At 42.3% G+C, this 25,824-nt stretch overlaps 1 protein-coding gene across 5 annotated transcripts in view; it reads right to left on the bottom strand.

The window, feature by feature from the left end:
- SH3TC1 (SH3 domain and tetratricopeptide repeats 1) overlaps positions 1–25,824 on the bottom strand; it is a 108,458-nt gene that overhangs the window by 64,114 nt on the left and 18,520 nt on the right. For 3 of the 5 annotated variants that reach the window (XM_036763520.1, XM_036763523.1, XM_036763524.1), the window contains exon 1: positions 15,306–15,385. The exons of 1 other annotated variant lie outside the window; for it this stretch is intronic. The gene's annotated coding sequence lies outside the window, so the exon portion shown is untranslated. Of the gene's footprint in view, positions 1–15,305; positions 15,386–25,824 lie in introns of those variants that run through there. One more of the 5 variants, XM_036763525.1, reaches the window with a different exon arrangement.

The following is a 25,824-nucleotide window of genomic DNA, read 5'->3' as shown; positions in this document are numbered from 1 at the left end:
TAAATGTCAGTTTAATTATTAATTGGATTAATCGTTGACTTTTATGCAGTACGTTAAGGTTTAGGATGCACTTTCACATGCATGATCTCATTTGATCTTTACAACACTCCTGAGAGGGAGATCGGGCAAGGATTATTAGTCCCATTTAACAGAAGAGGAGACTAAGACCCTGAATGAGGAAGTAATTTGTTGAGGGTCCTGGAGCTAGTCAATGGTAAAGCAAGACTTTAGTCCAAGTCTCCTGACTCCAAGGCCAATGTTCTGCTTTAGTCTACATGAGTCTTACTATCTGTTAATTCAAGCAGGTTGTGTGTCTGAGTCAAAATGGCAAAAAAATCAGGGCCTTTAAAGAACACTTTCTCCAATCCTCTGGTGCTTGCTCAGAGTGGTCCCTATCATACCAAGTCTTACAGCACTGACATGCCTCCGGTCACAGCCAGGAAAGGAAATCGACCGGCCCAGATTTTCCCTGGTGCAGAGAAGCCACCAGCTGTGGGAGGGAGGAAAGGAAGGAAGCCAGTAAGCAGATCTGTTTTTGCAGAGTTCGATAAAAAGTTCCGGCAAATGGTTCTGCATATTGGGAAATGTCTTCTAAAAGGCAATTCATCACTGGCAGGAAGAAGGTCGAGGAAGGTAAAGGGATTACAAAAAAGCCATTTGAGTTAACAAATATGTTTTAAGGGACCACTTTGTCTATGGTACTATGCTAGGTGCTGAGGCTACAAAGACAAAAATAAAATGGAACATCCCTTAAAGGAACATGGGGTTGACAATGGGAATGGGGATGGTGGGAAAAGAAAGATGGAGAAGTGAGTTACAATATGAACACATTTCAATGGACCTATGATCTCACTGAGAGGAATACTTCACCCATTATTTAGAACCCAATCCCTTCATGCCCTTTCATGCAGTATGACTCTCATCAATGTCCTCCTTTAAGTCCTCCACAGGCAGTCCAACTAACCCATACAGGGGCCCTTCCTCTAGATCTGGATATTGCATGAAAGCGAACAGGGCAAATAATGGTCTGTCCATTGGTGATCACTCACTCTTGCCATATGACCTGTCCCCTTTCTTTCCCAGCCATATAGCTTCTCATCTTTTAATGCTGCTCTTCATGCATACAATACTTATTAATGCATTGTAACCTACTCCTGCCCACCTACCATGTGCCTGTCCATTGTCCATTGTGATGTTGTGATGTGCAACTTCATTCCATGACTTAGTCACAGAGCACCATGAGAAGAATACCAGCGTTAAAAAAAAAAAGATGGGTCTTGTTTCAGAGAGAAAGCTTGGGGATTTTGAAAGCACTATTCAACTTCTAAAAGGTGTTACAACCTGTTCTGTTCAATTCCAGATTCATTTTATTGTCTATTTACAGAGTCTGTCCAAGATATATGTACTGATGGACCAATTGAGTTGCCTATCTAACTGCATGTCATGTTTTAAGCAACTGACATTCCTCATCCACTTGGTTTCTCCTGTATAGATAGTTGAACTAAACTCTTTTGAGTCATTATGGATCTCTTTTAGGAAATTCTGCAGTGTCCTAGGGTTTGATATAATCAGCACATCATCTACAGAAAGGATGAACTAGAGGGTTTTTCTGTATGTAGGGAATCCTTCCATTTGGACTCATCCTTAGATGTCTTCTATGATAGCGGCACACACATGTTTATCTAGTTAATCTTTCAGTAGTTATTAATAATGAGTGAGTAAAACAAAGTCCTCTTTGGTTATATCTTTCAAGGGATGTTATATGATTTTGAGATACAGATGGGAAACATTTTGTTGTACAGGAGAACCATTAAGACAGGGTTTTGCTGCATATGAAATAAATCCCTTCCTATACTCAACAAGCAATAAGCACAATAGAATCTTGTATTATTTATACCTTGTATGCTTTTGTGTGGATGTAAAGACATAATTTGTTGCAGAGTAGCATTTGTTAACGCACACTCGTTTCCTTTGCAAACCGTCATCAAGGACACATAGATTAATTTTGTATAAGGCTAGAAAAGCAGGCATATAGATTGGTCATTCTTGATTTTTGCCACTTCCTTTTTTGAGTAACAATAATGGTTGAATTTTAAAAATCAATCGACAAGTATTTATTAAGCACCTATCATGTGCTAGACACTGTACTACACAAGGAGAATACAAAGACACAAATAAAAAAAAGTCCCTGCCTTCAAGGATCCCAGACTCTACAGAAAAGTTCATAGAATTCCAAGTCTTTGGTATCTTCCCCTCTTTCAGATATATTAAAAACTGGTTCCCCAATGCCCTCAAAATTGTGGTACTTATCTGAGGTTTCACTTCACTCAATAAGTCAGCAAAGACAGCAAACATTGGGAATAGTCAAAGTTGAAGGAGTTGTGGAAAGAGAGAGGGCACTGATACACCATTAGTAAAACTGTGCCTTTTCTCAATAATTCAGGAAAGCAGTTTGGAATCATATTAAGAAAGTGACTAAAATGTCTGTACCCTTTTACCCAGAGGTCCTCCTGCTGGGTATCTTTCCCAGGGAGGTCACTGAGAAAAAGAAAGATTCCATATACACCAAAATACTTATAGCAGCCCTTTTTGCATAAGTAAAGAACTACAAACAAATCAGATATCCCTTGATTGGGGAATAGCTAAGCAAATTGTGGTACATGAGTGTAATGTAATATTACTGTGAAATGCATACGATGTTGGACTTTGTGGATACGTTGGTCAGTTTTGATGAAATGTGTTTTTCCCTCTTTATTTTGTTATAAAGCTGGAGTTCTTACCCTTTTCTGTATTGTGGACCCCTTTGACAATCTGGGTGAAGTCTATGGACTCCATCTCAGAACAATATTTTTAAATATATAAAATAGATAAGTTAAAAAGGAACACAATGACATAGAAATACAGTCATCAAAGTTGTGTGTGTGTGTTTTTGTTTTACAGCTCATGGACCGCCTTTTATAAAGGATAGTTTGTTGGGAGGGAAGGTTAGAAGGAGGAGAAAATTACATTGGCAAATAAGATATAAAAACAAATGACACCAATATTTTTTTTAATTGTGTTACCTTAAGAAGGTAGTCTTAGAGCCAGAGCGGAGTGCAAAGCTCATCTAGCAAAATCTGTATCTGAACAGGAATCTCTTCTGCATTATCCCTGACAATTGGTCATCTGGTCTCTGCCTGAGAGCCTCTGGTGTTTGAGAAGTCACTGGAAGCTTACTTAGCCCTTAAAAAGTTATTCCATGAATACTGCTGTTAGTATTAACCCCATTTTTTTCAAATCCCATCTGGTGGCTTTCTCTGGTGTTTTCCTACCTACTCTTCATGTGCTCCAGCACCACATGATCCTCAGCTGGTAGGCTGAAGGCTACTGATTCTCCTGAACCCATACCCAAAGCAGTGCCCCCAATCAGTCTCTCCCTCCTCTGAACTCGCTAGCTCAGGGCAGGCATGTATATCCAAACCTTATATGACCTATAAGAGCAATGGGCATGCCTTCTTTCTACCTCCTTCCATCCCACAGGGCCCTGCACATGTGCCAACTCTGTATGTGTTGAATGAATGAACATTTCAAATTCCAAACAAAAATAAAAGGACTGACTGATTGGGCGGGTGAATTTTTCTCACCATGATTTTGTCTTTTATTAAACACCCTCCAAGAATTATAAGCAGAAATACCTTATCCCTTAGTAACATTTAAAATAGGTAGTATAGTTCTATGCTTTCTGGAAAATAGGCTTTTCCTTTATCATGACTATATGCACAGCTCTAGTCTGCTCTTTAAAAGCCTAGCTTAGTGCAACATAGCAGAAAGAACATTGGATTTGGAAACAAACAAGACTTTGGCTCAAATTCAGCTCCGGCAGACTTGGTGACCTTGGCCTTCCTAAGTCTCGTTTCTCTCTCTGTACAATGGGGATAATGGTATCTCTACTTTCTACCACTCAGGGCTGTTGTGAAGACCAAACAAGAATTCATTCAACAAACATTCGTTAAGCACCAAATACCTGCCAGTCACTGGGAGTGCAGAGACAAACATGAACTAGGTCCTGCCCTCAAGGATCTTAAGTTCTAGAATGGGTATAAAGTTCTATTTAAAAGTAATTTTTCTTAGTATTCACTACCACCTCTTCTCCCCTTTGATCTTATGCAAGGATTTCCCATCTCCAAAGCACCACTCCACATAAATAGTTTTAAGACCTGAAACTCAGCATATAAGATACGGTGGGAAGGAAGAAAGGTGGTTAGCTTGAGGATGGGAAGAATTAGTAACCTGTTTTTAACCTGTACAGGAGAAGCAGCATAGTATAAAAGAAGGGCAGCTAGGTGGTGCAGAGGATAGAGTGTCTGGAGCCAGGAAGACTCATCTTTGTGAGTTCAAATCTGGCCTCAGACACTTATTAGTTGTGTGACCCTGAGCAAGTCACTTAACCCTGTTTGCCTCAGTTCCCTCACCTGTAAAAGGAGCTGGAGAAGGAAATGGCAAACCACTGCAGTATCAGCCAAGAAAACCCCAAATGGAGTCATAAAGAGTTGGACACAAGTAAAACAACTTAACAGCAACAAAAATAGTGGACTTGGACTCAGAAGACCAGAATTTTAGTCTTGGCTCTTCCACTTTGTTAATAAACATGTATAAAGCATCTACTATGTGCCAAGCACTGCAGTAAGCTCCAGGGGCACAAAAAGAGGAGAAAGATAATCCTTGCTTTCAAGGAACTCACGCTCTCATAGAGGAGACAACAGGCAAATAAATATATACAAACAAGCTATATAGAGGGAAAATAATTAAGAGGAAAGGCACTGGAATTAAAGAACAGTTGGGAACTTAAAGGAAGCCAGAGGAGCCAGTAGGCAGAGATAAAGAGGGAGAGCATTCTAGGCCAGAGAAAATGCCCAGAGCCAAGAGATGGGAGTGTCTTGATCATGGGACAGCCAGGAGGCCTGTGTCACTGGATCAAAGAGTCTGTGTTGGGGACTAAGAAGACTGCAAAGGGAGGAGGGGGCTAGGTTATGAAGGGCTTCAAACACCAAACAGAGCATTTTGTATTTGATCTTGAAGTCAATAGGGAGCCAGTGGAGTTTATTGAGTAAGAAGGGTGAAAAGGGCAAAAGAGGCCTTTAGGAAAATCCCTTTCAAGTGGCCGAACTTAACTAGCCAAGTTATCTTGGGCTGATCATGGCCCCTCTCTAAACTACTTCCCTCATATGTCATATGACAGGGTCAGATTAAATGATCTAAGGTCTCTTCCTGGTTTAACACTGAGCAAATGTATGCATTAGAGATCAGCAGGTGGGCAAGCCTCACTTGTTTATGTCAAAACAGGCATCCAGAACTTGAGGGGAAGTGAGTCAGAATAAAAATTAGGAAGCTAGACAGAAAATAAATAAAAGACGGCAAAAAAGAGAGGGGGCTGGATATCACCAGCTGTTGTTCAAAGCTTTTGTCTTTAAGCTAAAGAACAGACAACTTTCTTCTCTAAACATGTGAATAGAATGCCTGGGTATATACGTTATATTTATACGTGTATATTCTGTTAAAAAAATCTAACTACTATCTATTATCAAAAATCTACAATCTACTGTCATGCATAGTATCCTGTACTGAGTACTGGGGGAAAAAATTAAAAAGTAATAATCTTTACCTTCAAGGAGCTTCTGATCTCTATGGCCAGTAGAAATGAGATAGATCCACAATTACGTAGAGTCAGACTGTGGCCTAAGAAGTTCACGGAGGGAATCACTTCTAATTGAGGTGGGAAATGATCTTAGTGTAGTAGCCTTGGACCCCAACTCACAAGTAGGGATCCCTGGAAAATGCCTAACCTAGCTAGGTTTAAGTCTGTTAGTCTATCGTAGGTCATGAGCCCCTACTAGTATATTTATCTTCAACAGTCAGACAAAGTACAAAGTTAGCTCAAAGCCAAGGCATTTACTAAAATGTCATAGTAAGAAAAGTAACAACAGACCATATTTTCCTGTGCAGAAGAGACCCACCATCCTGTGCCCATCACCACCAGCACCAGATATTGCCAAGTTGAGTTAGCAAGGCACCATGAGGGAGAGACAAGAGGCAGCATGTGCTAGGTAGGCCAAACACTTGCTGCCCTTTTGATTACCACCTCCCCTTACACCCTGGTGGAGACAGCCCAAGAGCCGTGGGAATAGCAGTGCCACCCCAAGACACCAACCATTCTTCTAGACTAGCCCTGATAGTTATCATCCAAGGGAGCAAGATATTAGGATGTAAGTTTCTTGAGGTCAGGGACTTTCTTTGCTTTTTTAATTTATATTGCCAATGTTCAACACAGAGTAAGCACATAATAAATGCTTCCATTCATTTGGTCATTCATTCCGTCATTCATCCATTCATCCATCAGGTATGGATGAAACTGTTTTTCTTGCGACTTCCCTTCCTACAAATATTCTATGAGGTGACTTGCCTAATGCCAACCACTGAGTTTATAGTAGGCCCAGAATGAAAATCTCCCTTCCTACTCTCTACCTTTCACTGGGCCTCTTGTGATGTGTAGCAGAGTATGGGAGCCAAAGAAACATGGTAGAGCTGGAAAGGAAGTCAGCATAGACAACCTGTTGGAGTCTAGAGAGGCAGCCTGAGTATATGGGATTGGGGGAGACTCAAGAAACAAACCAAGCCCCCAAGGATTCAAAAACAAGCAAGGTGCCAGCTCCTGATCCACCTGGTTATTGCTCTTCACTAGGTCCATAGGCTGTCCCTGAACAAGGGCAGCCTTGTTGCTGTGTATAAAGACAAGTGGTGTAAGCAAGGCAGAGGAAGTGAGAAGACAGGAAGGCACTTCCCAACCCCTGATTCCTAGTCATGGGACCATAAAGTATCAGAACTAAAGGATATATCACAGACCATTTAGTCCAGTGTCTTCATTGTACAGGTTAGGTAACAGAGACGCAGAGAGAAGTCACTTGTACACGTCCAGCTGGTAGCAGAGCCAAGAATAAAATCAAAGTCTCCTCACTGCCGTACCAGTGTTCCTTCTCCTTCCTCTAGGCAGCTCCAACAATACAGGACAGGCTCAGCAGCTTCAGCCACCTTTCTAAGGGAGGCCCAGGGAAGCCTGGGAAGGGAGGAAGCCGCAGCCACTGCTCTCTCCCTTCCTGACTCCTCCCAGGGCAATGGAATGTCTCCAAACACATTCCAAAGATACTGTACCTCTGTACTTCCTGGAGTGGGGTGTGGAGAACCTGAAGAACCACAAGGATTTAAGTAACCAATTCAGTCTCACTTCAGTGGCTTTCTCTGACCCCCTAAATCTTTGTAGTCAAAGATCAAAATTCCTGTTCAAACAAGCTCCTGTGAGGCCTCCCTGGTTAAGCCACTACCCCCATACTCAAATGTAGGCGTACAGTAGATTCCCAGATCTGCTTGCTGGATTTCAAGATCAAGGATAAATTAGATCACAAGGTTTAGGGTTTGGTGGGATCTCAGAAATCACCTGGAGTTAACCTTTTCAATTTATTTATGGTTGAGAAAATTGAGACCACAAGGGTGATATAGCAAATTAGTATGATGTTAGTAGCAATGGGGCAACTAGATGGCACAGAGGATAGAGCACCAGGCCTCAAGTCAAAAAACTTATCTTTCTGAGTTGAAATCCAACCTCAGACACTTACTTGCTGTGTGACCCTGGGCAGGTCACTTAACCCCATTTGCCTCAGTTTCCTCATCTGTAAAATGAGCTGGAGAAGGAAATGGCAAACCACTGCAATATCTTTGTCAAGAAAACCCCAAATGGGGTCATGAAGAATTGGACATGACTGAAATGACTGAACAACAGGGAACTCCCAAAGGAAGAAACTCCCTCTACCAAGGTGGGTCATCAACTTCTCATTTCAACTTCCCCAAGGTCACACAGTCAGTCTGAGTCACAGGCACATCTTCCAAGTCTTTGAAGCTGGCTGTCTATTGATTAGGCCACACTGCTCCTGATTTCAAAGAGGCAGTATTTTATAGTGAAAAACAAAACAAAGCAAAATGCTGGGCTAGGAGACAGGGGACCTGGGCTCGATTCTAGGTCTGACACTTATAAACCATGCAAGGCATAACTCTCCTGGACCCTTAATCCCTTCATTTTTAGATCGAGGATGACAGAAGTGAGCCAGCTATCTCATGGGATTGTTTGTTGTAAGAAAAGGACACTGTGAATTGTAATGTGCTACATAAACTTAAATTCCCCTGGTTATGATTAAGTTGGTGACAGAACACCCCCTTCCTTCCTCTGATGCTGCAACCACCCTGGTATAGGTCCTAGAACCTCACATTTGGACTATTGCAACAACTTATTGGCTGGTCTCCCTGCCTTCCCTCTCCCTACTGTGGTCCATCTTCTACTCATTTATCAAACTGACTTTCCTAAATTGCAGGTCTGATCATATTATCCAACATGCTTAGTAAACGCCAGAAGGTCCCTAACAGCTCCTCCGTTTGAATTTTAAAGCCCTTCAAAACCTGCCCCTTCCTACCTTTCTAGTCTTCTTACATCTCACTCTCCTCAACATCCACACTGTCCTGTAGTGACATTGACCTTTTTGATGTTCCTCACACAATACACTCCACCTCTTAACTCCCAGCATTTTTAGTGGCTGTCCCCTATGTCCCTCCTCATCTCTGTCTGCCTCCTGTTGTCCTGGCTTCCTTTGGGACTCAGCTAAATATATACCTTCTACAAGGAGACTCTCCTAATTTTCTTTAATGCTAGTGCCTCTATTGATTATCCCTCTATTGATAGAGTTTATCCTTTATATATTGTGTTTGCACATAGTTTTTCTATGTTGTCTCCCCCATTATGCTGTGAGTTTCTTGAGAGCAAAGACTGTCTTTTGCCTTTCTTTGTATTACCATCATTTAGCACAGTGCCTAGCACATAGGTGATTAGTAAATGCTCATTGACCGGGTTAATTTGTGGATTTATTTCTTACAATAACTCCTTGAGGTAGGTAGTACAAGTATTTTTTCCTTCCTACAGAAGAGGAAACCTCCCAGAAGCTGTGAAGTGATTCACTCAGTAAATTTCAGAGGTGGTATTTCAATCCAAGTCCTCTGACTTAAGTCTAATATTGTCTCCACTATAATAAGCTATCTCACTTAAGACACTATCACTTAAATATCAAAGAGCGCTGCCCTAGGAGCAGGATAATTAGCCTAAATCCTCCAGATCAGTCACCCTAAGGTAAAGGAAAAATATTTTCTTGCTTTGTCCCAGACTATCATGGGTAAAAGGGAAGGTGATTTTCTCGTCTAATCAATAAAATAGAATCATAAATCTAAATCTGGAAGAAACCTACAGAGGCCAACTAATCCAACTCCTTACATTTTAGAGATAAGAAAACCTGAGTCCCAGGTCAGTTGAATGACCTCCCCACATAAAGAGTAAATGTCTAAGGTAGGATCAAACCCAAGTCCTCTGGTGTCTTAACAACCATGCTCGTTCTGCTGTATCATTTTCCTTTCTAACTAACAAAAGTACCTACACAAAGGTTTTAGAGGACAGTGCTATACTCACAGACACCATGGACTCAGCTGGAAGGGCCCCTCTCTCTCGTTACTTAAATAGTTGTGGACACAGCAAATGTACGAGCATTTGTGGTAGTAGACACAGCACTGGACTACAATTAAGGACATTTGGTTTCTAGTCCTTACTCTTGTCACTTGCTGAATGGTTGAGCAAGTCATACCCCTTCCCCCACCCCACACCTCTGTTTCCTCATCTATAAGGTGTGAGGTGATCCTTATGTACTCTAAAATGTTTATAGAGGTCCTTTCAGGGTAGCAAAGAACTGGCAACAAAGTAGATGCTGATTGATTGGTTGGTCAGTGGCTAAATCAATTGCGGCCATGAATGTCACAGACTGTTACTGTGTTGCATAGAGAAGCATGGAAAGATTTACATGAACTTATCCAGAGTGAAAGAAGCAGAACCAAGAAAATAACATACATAATGACTATAATGTAAATGGAGAGAATGACTAAAAAACAATGAAAAGTCAATGCTGCAAAATTGCAAAGAATCATCATGACCCCAAAGAAGAGATGGGAAGAACACTCCCATTCTGCTCCTTTGCAGAAGTGGGAGTTTCACAGGTAAGAAATATTGCATATATTTTCAAGCTTTTTTCAATATATTTATCAATTTTGTTGGGTTTTGCCCCTCTTCCTCTTTTTCTTTAAAAAGAAAAGTTAATTTTAAAATAAGGAATGGCCCTCTAAAACTAGGAGAGGCATGATCCTGGGAGAAATTTTGGCAAATGTTAAAAGATAACAAAGAAAATTTATTTTTTTAAAAAGAATAAATAAAATAGGGGTAGTGCAGCTCAACTAGATAATCTCTAAAATCCCCTTAGGAATCCTGGAATTCTATGAGCTATTTTTTAAGGTCCCTTCTAGCTCTAACATTTTATGCATCAACATACTTTTTTTATATTATATATTAGTCCTGAGTTAAAATCCAGACCCAGACAATGACTAACTATAATCCTGGTCAAATCACTTCACCGATTTGTCTGTTTCTTTAAATGTGAAATGGGGATAATAGCACCTACCCCACAGGATTGATGTGAAAATCAAATGAGAAAATATTTGTAAAAAAGCACTTAGTACATTGCCTGGCACATAGGAACTATATAAATGCTTATTCCCTGTTCCTCTCCTGGGGTCTAAGTATTACAAAAATTCCTGTGCTTGGCCCTGCCACTAGTAAACGCCTACTGGTTTCTAGGCTATAAAATCATTCCACTCCCTTGACTTTCTCAGAATACTCGAGCACCTGTCTCTCCTTCTGCTTCTTCAATAGCAGAGGAGGCTTCCTAGATCTGCTCTGAAAGGAAAAGACATGTGTGTTTGGATGCTCAGGTCACATCCAAGTGACCAGTTAGAACGACTTTGGTTCCATGGGCAGATTAATGGCCAAAACCTTCTCATAGGAGCAAATAGTCAAAAGCAACATGGTACCAGAAGTATCTTGGTGCAGTGAGAAGAACCCTGAGTGTGTAATCTGGGGACTTAGAATCAAATTGTATTTAGTACCCGTGTGACCTTGAACCTTCCCTAGAACTCATTTTCTTTACACATAAGATGAAGAGGGTTGAGCTAGGTCTCTTCTTATGATATGAAATTCAGGTTTCATTTTGACAACTGAGAATGATAATGAGGAAGTGACACAAGGTTCTGGGGATATTGCTTTTTCTTGGGTATTCCCTCTTCCTTAAAGTGGATAACACTTAGAATTGCAAGATGTCCAAGGTAGAAGGGGCCCCGAGGGACACAGAATGTCGGAACTATTAGAGTCCTTAGAGGCCATGGAATATTGGAGCTGGAAGGGTTCTTGAGGGACATGAGATGTTGGAGCTGGAAGAAGCTGAGAACAGAATATTAAAGATGGAAGGTACTTGAGAACATCAAATATGAAATGTCAGGGTTGGGAGGGCCCTTAGGAAATAGAGTTCTACAGCTTAGACATGAGAGATAGATCTATTCCAACTCCCTTGCTTTACAGATATGGAAACCGAGGGAAGGCAAAAGAAGTGCCCTGCCTGGGATGACACTGTCAGTTAATTACAGAGTCAAGAAGGCAGATCTTCTATCTCAAATTCCAGGCTCTCTGTACTGCATCATAACAGCTTATCCATTTATAACATAGCCCCTGCTGTGCTGAGGAAATCTGTACTCAGCAAAGAGGCCTCGGCCCAGATGTCAGAGAATCCTTTGGTGGCTTGGCCTCCTATATATAGTCATTCATTAAGAGTCAGAAGAGACAGGCAGAAATCTTAACATCCTCCTTCCCACCAGATTCCATGTATTATCTTTAGTTAATTTGATATCATGAGAAATCATGGCAGTCTTCCCTTTGTAGCCAAGGGCCCGAACAGCAGAAGAGGAAATGCAAGCTCTTGGATGGGGCTGAGAGTGAAGAGTTTGGGACTCTAATCCTAACTCTGTCACCATTTTGCTGAGTGAACTTACCCAAGTTTTCTCTCCTCTTTGGGCTTGAGATTTCTTCTCTCTAAAATGCAGAGATTGGAATAGATAACCCCTAAAAGTCCCTTCAAGATCTAACATTCTATTCCCAAAGTTTTCAAGAATTTTTTGCCAGAATCCTTTTTTATATTATTTTATGCCTGCCTGAATTAATTTTGGAGCATATCCTTCTTCCTCCCCCTCATACAGAATAAAAAAAAAGAAGGGGCAGCAGCTGGAGTCAGGAGGACCTGAGTTCAAATCCGGCCTCAGGCACTTGGCACATTTATTAGCTGTGTGACCTTGGGCAAGTCACTTAACCCCAATTGCCCTGCCTTCTCCCATCCAAAATAAAAAAAAGAAAGAAGAAAAAAGCATTTGAGCAAAGCCAACCAAACATCAATCTAATGTGAGAGTATTTGCCATATTGCACACCCATAATCCCCCACCATCTTGGAAGAAGGGAGGAACATGCATTCTCACCTCTTCCTGGGTCCAAGCTTTTGATCATTATAACGACACAGTATTAATTTCAATTTTTTTTTGCTCTTTCCATTTGCATTGTATCTGTTGTTTTCCTGAATCCACTTACTTAATTCTACATCAGTTCCTCTATTTTGCCGGATTCCTTACCAGCTCCATTTTTCATAAGGCAGATGCTAATGTGGAGAAACCACAGACCTCATCTTCCACCCTCTTGCTCCAGCTCTAGTTCCACAGTGGTTCTGTTAATACTGTGTCCACTCTTCTTGGACCAGCTCCCCTCCCACCCTCTTAGCAAGCAGCTGAGCCAACCAAGCTCTGTCTTAGGAGAAGAAGTTGAGTATTTCAAAGTTGCAAGGGATCTCATTTTAATAGATGAGGAAACTGGGGGGAGTGGGAAAGGAGAGAGTGATGTCAGGCACCAGGACAAGAGCAGAGCTAGAAACTAGGTCTCCTATTCCCTATTCTAACATCTTTTCAGCTGCCCTATGATCCAGTGCTTCTCTGACTAGCTTATGGAAAAAAACAAGTTGACTTATGCCACCTTTCGATCTGTTCTTGGCATTTACAACAAATATTTAGTTTTTGAGTTTATGAAGAGACACCATGATCACAACTTCCAATATTCCATTTGCTCAAAACTGAAATGAGCAAAACAGACAGCAAACCTGAATGAATATCACTCTGAAAGAGCAAAACACACCCTTCTCCAATACCAAGTGCTCCTTTATAAGGAGATGATGACTGTTTGAATCGGTTTGCTAGAGAGCCCTGCCACTGACTTTGGAAGGCTGTCTTCCAAAGATCGCCATAAAACAGAATGGTATTGAGAGAACACTGGGAGAACAGTGGACTTAGGGAGTCAGATGTCCCAGCTTGGCCAGTCGCTAATTGTATATGATCTTGGATAAGTCACTGAAAAACCCAGTGAACTAGGGAAAATATTGCTACCTCCATTTTAGAAAGGAAACAACTGAGGTTCAGGAAGGTTCGGAGGAAAATACTCTTAAACTATGGATTATTACATTATAGAATTTGTTGAAATTATACTTTGAATTGTTGTTTTGTTTAGTCATTCTCAGCCATGTCCAACTCTTTGTGACCTCATTTGGGGTTTTCTTGGCATGCTCTGCCATTTCCTTCTCCAGTTCATTTTACAGATGAGGAAACTGAGGTAAACAGATTTAGTGACTTGCCCAGGGTCACGTAGTGTCTGAGGGTAGATGTGAACTCAGGTCTTCCCAACTCCAGGCCCAGCACTCTATCCACTCCTCCACCTAGCTGCCCTTGAAGCGTTGTTAGTTAGCGTCAATCCTGCATATTCACCTTGTCTTCTAGTAACAACAGGTCTATAGTTCTCATACCAGTTCTCTCACCCATGACAGAAGGATTTCTCTTTCTGGGCCTGACAATAATACTTAGTGACTGAAGCAAGCTACATAAAACACCACCTACTATCTCTGTGGTATCTAACTTTTCGAGACCATGAAAACAGCAGCGGATTTGGGATCAGAAAACCTGGGCTAATGACCCAGCTTTGCCATTGATTAGCTGAGTGACCTTGGGCAAGTCTCTTCCCTTCCCTGAAATCCCACTTTCTTCTCCTGCAAAATGGGTATACTTGCACCTCACAATATAGCTAAGAGGTTTGAATAAAATAGTGCATGTTGAGTAGCCCATTTGGGACTTTTCAGTACTACGTAACCATGTCATTTGAGGAAGACAATAAAAGTGCTTTTTTTTTTTTCACCATTTCACAGATGGGGAAACCAAAGAAGTCAGGGATGAAGTGAAATGACTAACCTAAGACATTTCCACTGGTACCTAGCCCAGTGCTGAGCTGATGCCCTTAATAGGCACTTTGGTGTTTAACCATGTCCACCAGAGACCCTCAGTGCAGCCCAAACCAGGTTCAAATGCAATTGAGAAATATTTAATAAAAGAAATAAAAATATCATAAAATATAAATAACATTACATTTTAAGACTGTCAGTCTGTATCCTGTGGGGATCCTTAAATAGGGATTAATGGTCCCCATTTCTGTTTGACACCACTGATGTACAGAATCGAGAGGAGAGCCCCTAGGCACCTGACTCCTAGCCTCACTCCAGTTCTTCAGACTGAAGTGGTCCTCCTTACTCCTGAGTCCAAAAGTACATGTCTTCGAGGTTTGAGAAGAGGGAGTCATTCACACATTAGCAGGTAGGGTAGAGAGCCAGAGACTGGATATAGGGATGGCAGGAGTTATGGGAGCTGGGGTGTCAGGAATTTTTTTTTGGCTTGTTTTTGAATCTTTTAACCAACTTTTGATTTCAGAGATAGTGAGGACTTCCAGCTGAGAAAACTCCCTCTATCAATGCAGATCTTCACCACATCTGTACTTAAAACCTTAGCTAGTTGTTTGGGGCACTTAAAGGTTAAGTAACTTGCCCAGGGTCACACAATCCCATGTATATTAGAGCCCAGAGCCAAGACTTTAATGTAGATCTTTGTGTTGTAAGGCTTGCTCTCTGCCCCCTATACCACATCTGCCTCTCCTGGAATTCATTTTATTTAAAAATGAGTGACAATTACTAAAAATGAAAGGAAGGGAAGAGAAAAGAAAGGGAGGGAAGGAAAAAAGAAAAGAGAGAAAGGAGAAAAGGAGGGAAATAGGAAAATATGGTCTCCAAAAGAAGAAAGCTCCTTCCTGCTATGGACACCTCCAATCCTCAGTCACCCTCCGAGAGATCACATCTAAGAGTGGAAAAAGCAGGGCCCCTACCCAACAGTTCCACAAGTAACCTCTCTCATACACTGGCACACAGAGCCCACTCACTCTACATTTGCTGCCCTACCTTGTTGGCAGACGCTTCATCCTTCCCTGTACGCACAGCCAGCCCAGTCTCAGCGCAAGGCCCACAAGCAGGGACTTCCCGTATGTGTTCGAGTACCTTCCTGGCTGCCCTTTTTAACCTGGCCTGCCGAGGGAATGAGCAGTTCAGCGTGGTGGCTGGCTGGGAGAAAAGTTGATCATTAACTCACCGATCATCCCATACATTCCCCCAGACAGCCAGGCCTGTTGTCTCCCTATCCCAGGCACTGACTGCTTTGGAACACCCCCTGATTTTTTTTTTGAGATGAGAGTCAAGCCACAAGGTTTCTCCTAGAGAAGGGGGAAATCAGTGGTAAAAAATTGGGGAAGTCTGGGTGCCTAGCAGCTTCATCCTGGATTGAAACACCCCTTTTCCCCACCTCACTATACAGTATCATGGAAAACACTTAGATGTTTTCCAAAGTCAATCTTCTACCTGTTCCTTTGAAAAATACTTTCTGGGCTCTCTTGGCCTGGTCAGCTTGGGTTGTAAGTTTCATTTTCTAGCTTTTATAGGCAGCTGGGTATAGGGAAAAACTACTTGGAGCCAAAGTACCTACAGTGGAAAGAATGCCTAATTTAGCAAGTCAGGAGACCCGGGCTCAGATTCTATCTTTGCTATCAATTAACTGTGTGATTGTAGCCAAATCATTTCATTTCTCTGGTCACCTTAATGTTTATGTTGTAAAAACTGGAGACCAATCCATTTCCTGCTTCTTAGATTATCATTTTTTTTACAAGTGGTATACTATTTTTTTAAACTCTCCTGCTGTTTACATAATCGTATTTGTACAGCTGAAAGGAGAACCTCCCCTGATCCTGAGGAGGAGCTAGCTAGGAGACAGCTTGGTGTAATGAACGAACATTGGACTTGAAGCCAAGACATATGGGTTTGAGTCTTCAGCTTCCTAACTAAATGACCTTGGGTAGATCACTTAACTCCTTTAAGCCTCAGTTTACTTATAAGTGGGGAGAGGGAGCAAGACTAGACTAGAAGACCTCCAAGGGCCCTTCCAATGCTAAATCTATGGTCCTTGATTTAGGTTTAGCTGAGGCTATCTCCAAGAGGAGATTGTTCTGAAATTCTCTAGCTGTACAATATTTTGCCTACTTGTTTTAAGGAAAACACTTTGTAAATCACAAAGCATTATAGAAATGACAGCTGTTAATGTTACTTGGGGGGTGGTAATATTTAGTCCCAAAAGATATTTTATCCATTGCTGCCCTAGTCCAACCCCTTCAGTTCATGGATAAACAAATGGAAGCTCTGTGAGTTCAGATGACTTAACTAAGGTCTCTAAGTTTTTCTCTAGAGCTGAGAGTCTGGGGTGGCTCATCTGGAATTCCTTCTAGGATGCTGTACAGTGATCACATGCTGGGGCTAACAGTGCTGCATTCTTGCGTAAGAGCAGTGAAATTTGTTCCCAGCTTCGCTGGCATTCCTGAACTTGCCATGCTTCTCAAAGCATGAAGCCAAGAATCATGGAATTTGGATTTTAGGGCTGGGAGGAACCACGAGCAATATTGGGCCTAGCCTAGCTGGGGCATGGTAGAAAGAACATGAATTTGATGTCAGAGGTTCTGGATTTGGATCCTGGCTCTTTGTCTTAGTAGCTGAGCGGAGCTTGGGCAAAACATTTTCCTTATTTAGACCTTGGTTTCTTCATTTGTGAAATAAAGGGATTCTGCTAACTAGTGTTGAAGGATCTGTCCAGCTCTATTCTGAGAGTCCCTGTGATTCTCTCTCCATCATCATAATAAAGGAAAGACTCCAGTTTTATAAATGGGTAAACTGAGGCCCAAAGAAGGTAGATAATGTGCCCATCATCCTAGAGCAAAAGCCGGGTCTTCTGATTCACTGTTCGGTGCTCTTCTTATAAAACCACCCCTGTTAATTCTAAAATGCTTTTCAGATATAAATAAGAAGCATGTCCATTGCCGCTCTGATTAGACGCCAGAAACATTTATCGATCACCGACTGTATACATATATGCATCGTATTTATAAACTCCCAGAGAGCATGTACCTTATACCATTTTGCATCCTAATGAATGGATTGGCAACAAGGAGTACACAGTCACTCAGATGACCTAGGTTTGATTAGTAGCTCAGTTGCTGGTTTTGTAACCATGGACAAATCACTTTATTTCTCTGTGTCTCAATTCAACCATATGTAAAATTAGAGGTATTTGTTTTACCTACCTCACAAAGTTGTTATGAGGATGAAATAAGAATCCTATCATCACAGTTGGAAGAACCCTCAGAGGTCATCTAAGACCATAGGACGAATAGCCAGAAGGGACCTAAGAATATTGAATTTTTGTTGTCTTTCAGTCGTTTTTCAGTTGTGTCTGACTCTGTAACTCCATTTGGGGTTTTCTTTGCGGAGATACTGGAGTGGTTTGTCATTTCCTTCTCCAACTCATTTTATAGGTGAGGAAACTGAGGCAAACAGGATTAAGTGATTTGTCCGGGTCATACAAGCTAGTTAAGTGTCTGAGGCTGGATTTGAACTCAGTTCTTCATGACTTTGGACTCAGTGCTCTGGCTGTTGTACAACCACTAGGGCTGGTCAGCACCTTTTCTTCAAGGATAATCTTAGAATTTTCTAGAGCTCTAAGAGGTTCTATGACTTGTCCAGAGCCAGGATGTGTCAAAGGCAGCAGTTGAACCCAGATCTCCCTAGTTCCAAGGCTAGCTCTCTGCTCACTACACCACGATACCTCTCATTTTATAAAATGATGGAACTGAGTCTCAGAGAGGTTAGATGACTTGGCCAAAGTCACACAGATATGAAGTGGCCAAGCTTAGACATGAAGCTAGGTCCTTCCCTTGATCTCTCTGAGATATGTTTTTCTTCGGTGTAAAGTGGGGATAATTTTTATATTATCTGCCTGTTGAGGCTGCTGTGAGAAAGGTGGGTCAGTGGGTAGAGTGCCAGACCTGGAGTCAGGAAGACTCATCTTCCTGAGTTCAAATCTGGTCTCAGACACTTATTAGCTGTGTGACCCCAAGCAAATCACTTAACCCAGTTTGCCTCAGTTTCCTCATCTGTCAAATGCACTGGAGAAGGAAATGGCAAACCACTCCAATATCTTTGCCAAGAAAACTCCAAATGGGGTCACAATGAGTGGGACATGACTGAAATGACTGAACAAGAAGAGATGGCAGTGAAGCTGCGAGTCATTAATAATCTCAAAAATTGTTTTTATATGTAATTGGGGAAAAATAAAATATTTAAAAAAGCAAACAAAAAAATGAAGGACCTGTGGAGAGACAAATAATAATAATCTCAAATATAGACTTTGCAGACAGTGTCTCCTTTGACTCTCATAATAGCCTGGTAGGGCAGGGAGCGCCAGTATGATTTTACAAAAAAGGAAACTGAAAGTGGATGAGTAAAATGACTCACCCCAAATTACACAGGTAATAAGGAGCTGAGCCCCAGCTCTGGGTGGCCTAGCTGTTAAAAATTATCACCATCCCTGCTTGTACAGGCTCGTGATTCCTTCTGCTGCAGGAGGCTGAGGCTGGTGGATTGCTTGAGCTCGGGAGCTCTGAGCTGCAGTAGGGATAAAGACAGTTGGGGGTCCACACTAAGTTCAGGACCAATATGGTGGGTCCCTGGAGGTGGTGGGAGGGGTACCATTGCTGCTTCAGAAGTTGGGAACTGAACCAGGTCAGAAACAATGCAAGTCACAGCTTCCCCACTGATCAGCAGTGGTATTGGACCCATGAGTGGCTGGTACACTTCTAGACTAGGCAAGATAAGGAGACTCAGCTCAAAAAAAAAAAGCAATTGTCCTCATTTGAAAACAACCCCAGTTTGAAAGGCCATCCCCAGAGAGGCACTCTGGTAAGTCAGTCCTGGTCTTGGTCATGGTTCAAAGTTTACTCCACCCCTTTCTTCCTGTCCTCCTTGCATTCCTTGGATTGTCCTTCTATTCCCTAAGCATAGCGCTGGGCCAGGAGTCTTCCTCTTCTTCTCAAACTCCCCCAAGAATGTCAGCACTGAATAGGGCCTCCCAAGCATCCAGCCTTCCCCAGTAACTTAACCAGAGAGGACACAGACCCAGAGACCCAGCTAGGGACTCGCCTAAGGTCATACAGACAGTTCACAATCTAGTTCAGTCTTGGATGCCTGTGCTGTTTCCCTCACATCACAGCTGCCAAGACAAATGCTTGCCAATCAGATAAGTCTTTTCTTTCACAGCCCCCTAATACCTAAGCAAGTGAGTTAATAAACTAAAGAGGATTCACAGGTAGGCAAGGAGTGTGGGTGTAGCATCAGGAGGGGCATTTTGTTATCATACGGTTGTGTGTGACTCTTTGTGACCCCATTTAGGGTTTTCTTGGCAAAGATACTGGAGTGGTTTGCCATTTCCTTCTCCAGTTCATTTTACGGATGAGGAAACTGAGGCAGACATCGTTAAGCGACTTGCCCAGGGTCACACAGCTAGTAAATGTCTGAGGCCAGATTTGAACTCAGAAAGATGAGTCTTCCTGCCTCCAGGCCCAGTTTTCTATCTACTGTGCCACCTTCCTGCCCTACTGGGAGGGGTATAGCTTCCCTTTAACTTCTCGCTGTCTCCTCTTTTTAACATCCTGGTGAAGGTTTATGACTTGGCATTACTGCATTGGTGTAACATTGACCACGTGCAGGCCTGGCACAGGTATTTCCTACAGAGATAGAATTTAGAATCTAGGGATCCTTTTCTCATTTGTTAAAAATTTTTTTAAAAAGACCTTGTATGACACAAAGAGTTATCTCTGCTGTTCAAGGCCTCCTCTGGTATACTATGGGTGGTCATCCCAAGGGATTATGTCAGTGTGTGACCAGGTAACTCCTAAGGTTGCTTCTGGCTCCAACATTCCACATGCTCCGCTCTACCATCCCTTGGAGTTACTGACACTGTGTTCAAAGTTGCCTCTCCGTGCTGACATTCAATTGTGCTGATAGGAAGTACTTGAAAATCTATTCTGTGTACTAGCACTAATATTGGACCCCCTACTGGCCCTGAGGCTGCTATATTCCACTGCACCTCAAATGATTGATTATCAAAGGTGTGGAGCAGCTAATAGGCTTTTGCTTACTTTGGATTAACGAGCCTGAGACAGTGAGGGTAGGCCAGGGAATATAACCAATGCATTGACAAATACAATGTGATAATAACAATAAAATAATAATATTAACGATAATAGTTAGTATTTATATATAATATAAGCACTTCAAGGTTTACAAACCACTTTATGTATCTCATTTGACCCCCACAGCAAACCCTGGGATGTGGATGCTGTTATTATCCTCATTTTACAAATGAGGAAACTGAGGAAGACTAAGTGACTTGCCCAAGGTCACACAGCTAGTAAGAGTGTGAAGCTGGATTTGAACTCAGGTCTTCCTGACTCTGCATCCAGTGTCCTAGTGACCGCACCTAGGAGAACTCATAACAGGGGGCTGGAAGGAGGGAAACAAGAAAGCAGGGCCTGAGCTGTGCTTTGAAGGAAGCTAGGGATACTGTCCTTCGGGAAATAGTATTAAAAGAGGCCAGGAACGGCAACCATGAGAGGGCTCCCAGGATATTTCCTCTCCTCCCCACCATGCCCCTTTGGCATTATTACTCAGCATCCTGTTTATCTGGCTGTCTACAGCTGTAGGCTTGGCTGGAAATGGAGGGGATTTTTCAACAGGCCCCAAAGAGCTCAGGAGGGCTGGGGAGGAAGGGAGGATAAGCAGCCCGTGTCCAGGAGGACTCGTTGCCAAATAGCCAGCTAGTGCTAAGCCTTCTCCCCAGCCCCCTTGCCCCCAGCCTCTGCCCACTCGGATCCAGCTGTCACTGAGCCAGATACCAGAGGGATGTTTCTTAAGCAAAACTCTCAGCATGTAACCCTTCCCTCTCCTCCAATAAGCCGTAGTTGTTACCTATTACCTCCAGAACCAAATATAATGTCTTCTGTTTGGCATTTAGATCCCTTCACAACCCGACCCCTTCCTACCTTGGCAATCACCTTGTGTTCTTTCTGCTCCTATCTCTGTACACTAGCCTAACCCATACTGGCTTACTTGCTTGCTGCTTATATACAACATCCCATATCTCATCTCTGGCCTTTTGCACTGGCTGTTTTCCACTCTTGGAACAATTTCCCCACCCAGACTTCAACTCTTAAAAAAACACTGGATAAGTAGTCAGAGAAGCCAGGGTTTGAATCCTGACACGGCCACTTATTAATTACTCAGGCTTGCAACCTAGGTGTCATCCTGGACTCCTCACTGTCTCTCATGCCCCATATCCAAGCTGCTGCCGAGGCCTGCTGATTTCATCTCTGCAACATCTCTTAAATATGCCCCCTTCTCTCCTCTTGGCACCTTTGGCACTTTTCTAGTGCAAACCCTTATCTCACTTCTGGACTGCTGAAATAGCCTATTTGTGGGTCTAGGGGCCTCACGTCTGTCCCCACTCCAATCCCTCCTCCATTCAGCCACCCAAGTGATTTTCCTAAAGCGCAAGTTTGCCACTGTTACCACCCATCCCTCTATTCAATAACCTCCAATGGTAGCCTATCCCCTCTACATTCAAATACAATTATTTCCTCTGGTTGGCATTTAAAGCCTTTCATAACCTACCTGCCCTCCTACCTTTCTGGTCTTCTTATTCTCGAGAATATATGCTTCGATCCAGTGACGCTAACCTCCTGGCTGTTCTGCAAAACGAGACACTCCATCTCTCCACTCTGGGCATTTTCTCCATCTGCCTCCATGCTTGGAATACTCTCTCTCCTCTGCTCCACCTACCAACCTCCCTAGCTTCCTTTAAGTCTCAACTAAAATCTTTTCTTTTGCCAGAAATTGTCTCCAACCCCTCTTAATTCTAGTGTCTTCCCTTTGTTAGTTACTTCCTATTTATCCTGTGTGTAGCTTGCTTTGTATACATTTGTTTGTCTGTTGTCTTCCCCATTAGATTGTGAGGTCCTTGAGGCCAGGGACTGTCTTTTGCCTTTTTTGTATCCCCAGCACTTAGCACAGTGCCTGGCACAAAGTAGGAGCTTAGTAAATGTTGACTGGTTGGTTAGTTGTATGAGCTTGGGCAACAATCGCTTTGTCATTGCAGGTCTCGATTTCTTTTTGTAAAATGAGTTAGACTAGATGATCCCTAAGATCCATCCCAGCTCTAAATCCTAGATTTGCCAAGCTGAATGTCTGAGTTGGAAGGAACTGCAAAGATATTTTAATTCAAGTTGTATCTTTCTTCATTCTCTCCTCACCTCCGACTCAGATAAATCTCTCTCTTCCCTCAAGGTGAAGCTCAAGCAGTACTTTCTAAATGAAGTTTTTCTTGACCTCCCAATTACTATTAGCCTCCCTCCCAAACTACCTTGTATTTATTTAACTTTTGCATTTATTCTGTGTGTCTGTGTATGTGTGTGTGTGTGTGTGTGTGTGTGTGTGTGTGTGTCTACTTATCCCCCAATAAGATAAAAACTCTTTGCTAGCAGGCATTATTTCTACTATCATATCTGTATTTCTAACACCTAGTACAGTGCCTAGCACAAAATAGGTATTTAGTGGATGCTTGCTGATTATACATTATAAAACACTTATTAACATCTTACTAATTTGGAAAAAACAACATGGCATAATGAACAGAGAGCTAGCCTCAGAGCCAGAAACACTTGGTTTCAAGTTCTGCCTATGACAAGTATTGGTTGTGTGACCCTAATCAAGTCACTTAACCTCTTGAGGTTCTAGGTTCTAAGTTCTAAGACTATAAGGTGTCTATATGCATTGGTGAAGGGAGTTTCCTCCCTTGGGAGTCCCCTCTTCCAATGAAATCCCAGCTCTATCCCTTATCTCCCCCAAATTGAAAAGAGGATTGAAGCCACATTGTAAAAGACTTTAAATGCTAGACTGGCGTTTGGGCTTTATTGTGGAGGAGTAGGGATGGCATTACGGATTTCTGAGCTAGAGAGATTATCAAAGTAACATTTTAGAATGATTGATCCGACAGCCATGTGAAAGGTAGAATGGAAGCACAGACATCAGCTAAGAGGCTATTAATATAAACCAGGCAAGAGGAGGACCTGAAGTGGGGTGTTCACAATGTAAGTTAAATAAAAGGACAGATACTTCAAAGGAAGAACTGAAGAGGCTGATAACAGATATACACGGAAACCATCCAAAAACTTAGATTTCAAGGACATTGATAAGCTGGAGAACATCCAGAAGAAAGCAATCAAGATGGCACAGGCTCTGAGATAGGAGGTCCGTTTCTTGGCTTATTGATCTGAAGCTGGAGGAGACCTCAGAGGCCATGGAGTCTAACTCCTCTCATTTTACAGATAAAGAAATTGAAGTCTAGGAGGTCAAATGATTTGCTCAACTTCAGACAAGTAGTTAGCATCTGAGGTGGGATGGGTGGGTGGTCTATTGACTCCAGAGCTAATGTTCTTTCAGGTATACCATACTGCCACCTAATTTGAAGGAACTGGCTATTTAACATAAAGAAGAAAACATTTAAGGGAAATGGGGTGGCCAGGAGACTTCTCTTCAAGTATTTGAGAGGCTGCTGTTCTCTATAGGTGGGAGAATTAGAACAATGGGGCAGAAGGAGGGAGGGGAATTGACCACTTAAGGTGATCAGATATGCCCAATATTTACCTTAAACTGATTCCCTTTATCTTGGGGATACTGTTCAAACTCCAGGGCCAGACATTCAAACCTGTCTATTATTCCTCTGTGACTCCAAGAGGCTGTAGCATGCACAGTGGCCACACCCTGGTAAAACCATCTCAGCAGATGGGCTAAACCAAGTTGAGAGTAACCCATGTGCCTCAGATCCATCAGTGAGGTAGAGGGCTGTCTAGCCCAAGACTTCCTTCAGTGGAATGGGTGGATGAGAACAATTTGTTCCAATGACCAAGAAGGCAGGCACGGTAGAATGCTTAGAGATTGGGCAGACTTCAAAGACGCCTGTGTCATCCACCAAATCCTGGATCATCACCAGTCATTCTGACTTTTGTCTTGCCACTAGAATTCAATGACTCTGGAAGAGAGAGTGAGGCAGATGACTTTGCACAACTCTGCCTCACTTAACCAATTTACACAAGAGTCAAGACATCACCCCCATGGTGTCATTGGTCCTCTTTGAAAACAAAGGACAAGCAACTCCTCCATTCAAAGCATCTTTTCCAAACAAGCTGGTCTTCTCACTAAACCTAACCCCCTCACTAATTGATGCCTTCATGATTATGATCATGATGTCCCTCCATTGTAATAGCCTTTCACCCTCAACTCCAAATCCCGCCCATCCTTCAAGTCCCCGATCAAACCTGCCTTCCACCAGGAAGCCCTCTGGCTCACACAGCTCTCCCTCCCTCTCTTCCCAGAACTTCCAAGAGAACCTGTAATCTGGTCCTCCTTTCAATGCTAGAACCCAGCTGTCTTGGTTTTCATTCCAGCCATCTTTCCATTAAGGACCAACTTTGTTGCCATCGAAATGTTTATGCGGTAAGCCTCATCTCCCATGTTAACTCCAAGTTGCCATTAAGAAGCAAGAGCTGAAGACTGAATTGAATTGAACTGAAATGGCAAAATTCAAGCTTTATTTTGAATAGAATGGAATGGAACGGAAAAAGTATTTCTTAAGTACCTATGATGTAACTAGGCATGTGCTAAGTGCTTTACAAATATTATCTGGTTTGATCCTCCCTACAGCCCTGGGAGGGAGGTACTTTTATGATCCTTACAATTGAAATCATGCTTTCCTGGGAATCTGGAATACTAAAAACTCTAGTCCTGGTCTTACTGCTTAGTCTCTGTGTCACCTGGATAAATCTCCTCTGCCCTTGGGGCCTCAGTTTCCTCATTTGTAAAATCAGAGAACTGGATTAAATGATCTCTGAGGTCCCTCCCAGATCTGACATTCAATGTCCATTAAAAAAAATTCAGAAAATCTTAATTTGATTCCAACAATTCCAAAAGAGCTTGGACATCCCTCAGAGGAGGATTCCTACTGCATAAGTGACCAGAGTAGCTGGGCACTAACTCTGATTTAGAGGCTGATAGTAATAATTATTGTCTCTACAATTAAATTATTAAACTAGTTTATTAAATTATTATTTCTATAACTCTTTAACATTTACAAAGTACTTTCCCCAAAACAATCTGGAGTTTCAGAAAGAATATTGTAATCTACTCAGGGTCATTCAGCTACTAAAAAAGCAGAGTCTGATGTGGCCCCTGGTCCCCTTGGTCTAAATCCAGGGAACTATCCTTTTTTAGCAGGCTGCCTCACCTACTTTCTTACAGCAGGATGGCAAATGCCCCAGGATATGCCAGTCATTGGCTTAATTCGCAAAGGTATATATGAAGACAGCAGAGAAGGGGTCTCTGAGGAGAAAGGAAGAGGCTGGCCAAATTCCAGTCTCAGCCCCCCTCTCTGTCGTTATCTTCCTCCTCTCCCTTTCATGTATCCCATATTCCAAAGTGTTATTGCTTAATCTTC

Source organism: Trichosurus vulpecula, chromosome 6, assembly GCF_011100635.1.
Source record: "Trichosurus vulpecula isolate mTriVul1 chromosome 6, mTriVul1.pri, whole genome shotgun sequence".
NCBI classification, from domain to species: Eukaryota; Metazoa; Chordata; class Mammalia; order Diprotodontia; family Phalangeridae; genus Trichosurus; species Trichosurus vulpecula.
The sequence above is the reverse complement of the archived record's forward strand: the minus strand, read 5'-3'. Positions and strand labels throughout refer to the sequence as shown.